Source organism: Malus domestica, chromosome 14 (assembly GCF_042453785.1).
Source record: "Malus domestica chromosome 14, GDT2T_hap1".
NCBI lineage: Eukaryota > Viridiplantae > Streptophyta > Magnoliopsida > Rosales > Rosaceae > Malus > Malus domestica.
Window position 1 is genome coordinate 10,879,059 of NC_091674.1, and position 8,481 is coordinate 10,887,539.

The following is an 8,481-nucleotide window of genomic DNA, read 5'->3' on the forward strand; positions in this document are numbered from 1 at the left end:
AGGCCTGCCGTGAAGGCTTTGAGGGCAGTCTTGTCGTCTGCCTCGGCACACCGGGAGTATTCATGGCTGAAGCGGCCAGCATACATACGTAATGACTCGTCTGGCTTCTGGCGGATAGTGTACAAGTCATCTGCAGAGTGCAAGCGATCGGTTTGGAAAATGTGTTGGGAAACAAATAGTTTCCTCAATTCCTCAAATGAGTCTACCGTCTCAGGTGTAAGACGACAATACCAATTTAGAGCTCCACTAGAGAGGGTGGAGGGGAAGAGAAGACATCGCTCTTCGTCGGTGTGCATCCGGTATGCCATGGTGGACTCAAAGAGGTTAAGGTGCTCAATCGGGTCCTCTTTTCCAGTATAAAGTTGTAAGCCAAGCTTTTGCTTTGTCTTTGCTTGAAGGGGGGTGTTGAGGATCCTCCTTGTAAGAGGGCCAGGCCTGGGTTGGTTCCAGTCAGGTATTTCAGCCTGACGTTCAGCCTTCAACTTGTTTACTTCCTCAAGAAGTTGTAGGACAAGGGGGTCCTGAGCGGAGTTATGTGTCACTGGAGCTTTCTTTCGTAAATCTCCATCTCCTATTGGAATTAGGAAGGTTTGATCAAGGGCATGTGATTTTTCCCTGGACTTGCTGTACTGGCTTCCAGGGTATGTCTGTCGGAACACCTCTGAGTCCCCTGTACCCTCATGTCTCTCTAGGACTTGTTGCCCCTTCCCCAAATTGGTGGCCGGCTTGGGCCGTGGCAGGGGACCGAGTCTCTCAGAAATCCTTGGGTCATTAATCTTTGAGCTTATATGGATGGAATTCTCTCGACGTTGCTTCAGGAAATCCCGACAATCGCGAAAGACGGCTTTCGATCCTTCTGCCCCTTCAGCAAAGAGGTGTCTCCCTCCACTTCTCATGGTTCGGGTCGAAGCAACTGGGTTAAGAGAAGCCTCATGTTGATTATCAAGTCGAGGGGTAATCTGTTCCCTATCAGGGATATCTATGTCGAATGCATGTGACCCTCCATGTTGGAGGGCACCTAGTTGATGGTTGACTTCCACAGGGGCAACAAGCTCGCGTGTCTGAGCTTGCCTAGCTTCGTGGAGTGTCTCGAAGAGCTTCTCATATTGCTCCTGGAGGACCTCATTCCTCATTGCTATCTTGTTGTTCTGAGCTTCCAACTCATCGACTTTAGCTTGAAGAAGAACTCGTTTTCCTTCCTTCTTTCGTTGTTTCGCACTATGTGCAAGGGGGGTGTCATTCTGTGTGCTGTGGCTTCCTTCGCTTCCCATGTTGGAGAGGGATGCCTGATCAAAAGAAAGTGTACGAATGATAGAAACCAGCTTGACACAGCTGAAGAGAGTAGGAATAAGTGTCGTTTCCCACAGACGGCGCCAAATGTTGATGCACAAAATCAGCGAAGACTTTGGTACAACAGAAAGTGTCAGGTTTTGTGACCTTCGCTTGGTTGCTTGGTTGCTTCAGTCACTAGTGAGGATAAGTACGTAAATGAATAGAGACAGAGAAGCAAACACAGGATGTACGTGGTTTACCCAGATTGGCTACGTCCACGGAGTAGAGGAGTTCTTATTAGTAGTGAAGGGCTTACACAAGTACAAAGGATCAAGCTCTCAATTTAGTGAGTTCTTGTGAATGATTTAACACAAATGGCATTAGGCCATATTGTGGGGGAATGACCCCTATTTATAGAAAAACTTGTAGCTTTGTCACATTGACATGTGTCATGTTATGATTGGTTCTTGATATTGACACGTGCTGCGCTCTGATTGGCTTCTAATCTTGACACGTGTCGAGTAGTGATTGGCCTCCTGGTCGGAGGGGAACTCTTCTGGGTCCTTGACAGTATAGCGTTGGCCGGTGCTCGGTAGTTTCGGGATTGGTCAAGTATGGTACAAACAGAAGGCATCTATTCTACATCAAAGTGTGGAATAATAAGTACAATAATTATTGAAGGCATCTAGATTAATAGAAACAATAATTAGTAAGACATAAATTTAATAAAGTACATAAACCACTTAAACTTAATACAACCGATAATTCATAAATCACATAATCTTAATACAAATGACAATTAATAAACTTAATTAATAAAGCACATAATTCATACACTACATAAACTTAATAATCATATCCACCATCTTCACTTGGTGATGGACTTTGTACAAGACTTGGGATATAGGGTTCAAATGATTCATCATCTTGAAATTTACTCCTTGAGGCAGACTTTTTCAAAATTTTCTTTTGCTTACCACGTAAGAACTTTATCCTCTCTGGAGTGTATTTGTTGAGGTCCTCCATAATGAAATAAATTTCAAACTTATCTTGCTCCCAATCTGAGATTTCCTTCATTTGCAAACGCATTCGGGCCATTTCTTCTTGGCGAGTGATATGGGTTTCGTTCAATTTTGCAATTCCGGTAGCAAAGTGTCCACTCATCGGATCTTGGGACTTCCCTTTTCTCTTTGCCTCCTTTTGCTTATTTCTTCCCAGGGGCCTTGCAAAAGAAGGAGATGGGGTCATTTCATCGACACTTTCATCTCTGGCATTTGTCTGTGCGGATTCACATTGAAATAATCTTCCCCATTGTTGCTCCGCATCGGGTCTCCACCTCGGACAATCCTTGAGGACGTCCCAAGCATGTTGCAACTTAAAAACTTTATTTTTTGGTGTTACTCTTGTCTTGTAAATTTCCATTGCTTTGTCACCCTATGCAAAAAATACATAAAAATAATTAGTTGCAAAATAATATTATGTACATGACAAATAAAATATCAAGAACAAAACTCACAATTTCTGTGGCACTCCTTCCACTAGCCATGCCAACCACGGCTCTCTTCAAGCTTTCCTGCCATAAAGTGCATGCTTTGTTGATAGTCTTCCACCGATCATAAACACCACCACCATCCCGCCCGCTGCCATTGCAGTTTTCTTGAAACTTTGCAATGATTTTATCCCACAAAACCTTCTTATTTAGATTTGTGCCAACTGCACCATCTTCGCTAACAGAAACCCATGTCAAGCATAAAGCAACATCTTCCTCACAGGTCCAATTACGACCTCTAATATGCTCTCTTGCCATGTTGAACAATTTGGAAATGGAAAGAAATGGTAGAAAGATAAATTGGAAGAATTATAGGAGAAAATTGAGTTTTGTGTGGATGTTTGAACAAAAACATAGGTATTTATAGAGTTTTTGGGTGAATTTTGAGTTAAATAATTTTTTTTAATTATTTTAGCCGGTGGATTTAAATTTGGGTCATTAGATTTTTTTTTTTTTACCGTTAGATTTGATTATATTCAATCTCAGCTGTTGGATTCAATGTATTTTAAATAACATATTCTAAAAAAATTAAATTTGAATCTGGACCGTTGGATCAACCAACGGTCCTTAAAGCCCAGCCCTTAGATTAAAATTATAGTCGTTGGGATGATGATGTTGGCTGACACACAGCTGACAGCGGGGTCCACCCCTATCGGGAAAGCCTTGCAAGCCAACTGTGTGGGGCGTGTTGGAGCGTGGGTGGGCCGAGGCTGGCCAAAGTGCCAGCGAGTCCACTTGCATGGGGGGGTGGTATTTGACCCAGCTTTGGCATTTGGCTTTTAGCCCAATGTTTTAGCATGGGTTGGGTGGTGTTTGGATGAGGGAATAAATGGGGAAATTTGGCTTTTAGCCATCATTGAAGTTGGTCTAAATAGACGACCTAGTCAAGCATTTTAGATATAGTTTTGCATCCATAAATCAAATAGAAATTAGAGTAGTTTTAGTGTCTGAGAAAGAGAGAGTTTAAACACTTTTGGTTTGATGTTCTTTGTGGATTGGAGTGCTACTTCCGCAAAAAGAAAGATCGTTATATCCTGGAAGACATTTGCCAATGCAAACCTCGAGGCATCAGTGAGGGGCAATCTTGTCTTAAGGCTATAGAATTAAATTCTAGCCTTGATCTCTTAAGGTTCTTCTATTCCTTGTTCTTCGTATATTTGTAGAAATTTTATTGTGTATTATTTAATAGTTTATAATAAAATATATATCAGTTTTTTTCAAAGCTTTTTCCAACAATATTTGTGTTTAATTTTAAATAAAAAATCTAAATAATTTTTTACCACACAATATACGATGAATGATTAAAATATAAAGATCCTTAAAATCCCCACAATTTAAATCCAAATATAATCCAAATCCGTAACCATGAATAAGAAGAAAAATAAGGTCTCCGTCCATGCGACACAGCTGCATATGCACGTGGAATATGCAGTAAACTCGCTGCTAGGCTCGTGTATGCTTATATTTGACACGTTCTGGCTGCACTTCCAACTATTTTTATTATTTTAAGTTTTCCTCTCTGTATTAATTAATTCTTCAAATTATCAGTTGAAAGTGTCCCTACAAATAAAAAATACAAATTGCTCCGGATAATTGTTCCAAATCTATCTGGGTAATCAAAAGGGCTTGTTTATATTGTTTGTTAAGATAAACAAAGGGTTTTAAGGGTGTGCTTCTTTGCAATAACTAATCTTAATTTAATAGGAAAATTAACGAAAAGTCCAAAAAAACTTCTCTTTTAATGAAAAACTATTTTTAAAGGTATAGTAAATAGTACCAGGAAAATGTATAAATGTGGTTTTTCGTTAAAAATAAAAATACCGAAAGTGTTTTGTTAAAACTCGTTAATTTAATAGATTGGACTAAGTGTTAATGTAGTTCCGTGTTTATTATTTGCGTGGACTAACTTTAATAGCATTAGGAGAGACTTGCCTTGACTAAACAACTCGCTAGACAGTCTTAGCGAGACTAGGGATGGGCAAATACCTATCGGTTATGGGTAACCACGGTTACCAGCCCATTTAAATATCACGGTTACGGTTATGGGTAACCGTTTAGATAAATAAACGGTTATGGGTATAACCGTTTACCCGCGAAATTTAAATGGGCGGTTATGGGTATTAACCGCGGTTATAAACGGGTAACCATTTACTCATTTATTTTATATATGTAAAATTAACACAAACCATGTTCCCTATCGGACAAAACTTAGATCAATGCTATTGACTATAGTGCATGATTTCTATAGCTAATATAATATAGTTTTCCTTAACCATTTTAAATTTCATGGTCCATTATATATATTATGTTAATATTTTACATTCCGAGTCAAATAACCCAAGAATACTATCTTTTAACAATTTTCGTAACCCAAGAATACTTAGCAAATTTTATATTACCTTCATTGCTAACAATTAAAAATATCGTCTGTAAACTATTATTTCAATTATTGGAACGGTATACGGACTTAAAAAATTAAAATGCAGAAATGTATGATGAATGTACCTATAACGGTGTTTAATTGTTAGAAAAACAAAATTATGACAAATTTTTTTTTTTAATTTTCAAGTTGTTAAAAAAAACACGTAGACGGGTGAAAAATGAGTAAATGGTAAAAAAGAAAGGATAAACGGGTTTAAAAATGATAAATGGGTAAACGGGTACTAAACTGTTACGGTTAAATGGGTATACGGTTATGAGTATGGTTAACCGTTTATAAACGATTATGGGTATGGGTATAACCGTTTAGACAATTATCCAACGGGTAAACGGTTATGCGAATATGAAAATAAACGGTTATGGATAAATAACCGCAGTTATCCGTCCACCATAATCATTGTTCATCCCTAAGTGAGACCTCCCCCAAAAAAACAAAGGATTGCTAAGACCATCGCTGCTTCTCTTCACCAAAATCTACTTCGTTTCCCAGGCAAAAGCTCATAAAGCACCTCCCCAAACCCCTTCCAAAACCCGGTGTGCAATAATACGGTGATAAACATGGCCTTGATCGGTGTGCTCATTGCACTAAGCATAAGATCGATTAAGCAGCAAAATGACATCGAATCGCTGAAGGTAGAGAAGGCGTCGCTCATCAAGTTGAACAAGGCTGTGAAGCAGACCTTGTGGGACTGAAAGTAACAGCTCTTTACGATGCCTCCGCCGCCGATCCGCCCTGGTTCCGCTTAATTTTCAGGCTCAAAGCCTTCTACGGCGAAGCCCTAGTTTCACAAATAATTGGTGAGGTCGTGAAGAAGGAAACCAAAATCTGCTGCCTCCAAAAGCATCTTCAAGGAAATGTCAAAAAGTCCACATTAGCAATAACGGTAAAAGAAAAAAAGACATTATTAGTGTTTTCCAATCGAAATGTCAATTCCTATTTAGCATGACATGAAAAGGCAGCAAATGAAGTTGTTGTCAAATTTGACAACCGCTTCAAATCTCTTTTTAGTAATTAATAAATGTTTTTCATAATTTTTATACTTATCTTTTGTTTTAAAATACTAAACAACTATAAAAAGTAAATAATGTAACAAAAATTTGACATATTGATTGGAGAACAAAATTTATAAGAAGATTAATGTGCCACATAAGCCTTCAAATTTAAATTTTATGTTTAAAATTTGACATCTCTTTTGGAGATGATCTAATGAGTTTTTTTTTTTTTTTACAAATTTGAGTCTATTATAAGTCAATTTAGCTTAGTCTCTAAAATTAATCTAGTTTGAGATAGTCTGGTGAAATAAAAGCACCCTTAGTATATGGGTTGTTGAGTATTAAATAAAAGCTTGCCCAATTTATTTGTTCAAAAGAGTTTTGAAACAATTATTTTCAGTAGATAATGGACGGAAACTTTTATTATTGTTGGGATTATAATCTAAAGTTTAGAGATCAAGAAAAGGAAAAGTTGACGTACACAATCTCTTATTATTGTCGTCTGCTTTATATAAACATGAAGAGTAATGTGCCAATTTGATTCTTAAATATTCTTCTCAAATAAAAATTAAGTGCCTAAATTATTAAAAAATACGTCTAAATTCATTATAAATAGGCAATCTCCCCTTTATTATTAGATGCAAAACTATTGATCTATTCAATTTCTCGTTAATTAAGTTGCATAACTTGCATTACATGTAATACACTTTAAAGGGTAGAATGAAAGTTTCTAAAAATTTAAGGACTTGTTTTTTCTTAAAAAAATAGGTATGAAGTTAATTTTATAAAGCATTAATATAAAGTAGACGAAAATAGTGTGTTGAGCACAAGATTTATGGTGGTATGGTACGGACACTAGTTGGTAGCTTCGTTGTTTTAAATAGTTGAACATAAAATTCATGGTAGTATGGACACTAGTTGGTTACTCTTCAGAGTCGGTTTTGGTAGATGTCCCCTTGTTCATTATACTACAATTTTTGTGCACAGAAATTTACCAAATCGCCAAGTGTTTGACTTTCAATCAACAATGGAGATCTTTTGGTTTTGGCTTTGGAGTGTCATCTAAGTCTTTTGAGTTTAAGTGTGGATGATTTTAAGACTTGAATACGTTCATTAGCTTGTTCTCAGACATGTCTTTCCCTCAAATTCACTAGTACGGTGGCAGCAAGTGACTGATACTTTGTTACAGCTAGTAGTAATGTTGATTTTGTTACCATGATATGTATAGGAGGCCTTTAAGGGAAGGATCCCCATCTTTTTAAAATAGGGATTAGTTGTGGGGTCCACACCATATTGAACTTTAACAACCTGAATCGTTTATTTTTTAAATTGCACCTCATAGATCATCTTTACAAAATATTAGCCAAATCGAAAATATTTGATGTCACATCCTGGCCCGGGCCCCCACCACATCCCGAGCTTGACTTTACCGTAGAACGATATTGTCCGCTTTATGCCCCGACCACGCCCTCATGGTTTTGTTTCTGGGAACTCACACGAGAACTTCCCAGTGGGTCACCCATCATGAGATTGCTCTCGTGCGAACTCGCTTAACTTCGGAGTTCCGATGGAACCCGAAGCCAGTGAGTTCTCAAAAGACTTCGTGCTAAGTAGAGATGAAAATATACATATAAGACTTATAGGATCCACTCCCATGGCGCGATTTGGGATGTTACAATCCATCCCCTTAGGGCCCCGATGTCCTCGTCAGCACACTTCCGGCCATGGATTGGCTCTGTACCAAATTGTCACATCCTGGCCTGGGCCCCCACCACATCCTGGGCTCAACTTTGCTGTAACACGATATTGTCCGCTTTGGGCCTCGATCATGCCCTCACGGTTTTGTTTCTGGGAACTCACAGGAGAACTTCCTAGTGGGTCACCTATCATGGGATTGCTCTCACGTGAACTCGCTTAACTTCGGAGTTTTGATGGAACCTGAAGCCAATGAGTTCCCAAAATGCCTCATGCTAGGTAAAGATGAGAATATACATATAAGGCTTACAGAATCCACTCCCCTGGACGATGTGGGATGTTACATTTGACGTAGCTAACGGAGTTCAAAGAAATGGATGAACACTTTGTTCTTTAAGAAACATTAAAATTTCATCATGATAAATAGGCAAATGTTTTCAAATTGAATTGAATTTTTGCAAAGATATTAAATGAATCGAGACTTACAAACAGATAGTTCAGATCATTGGGGTTTGATGTGACGTGGGGCCCCA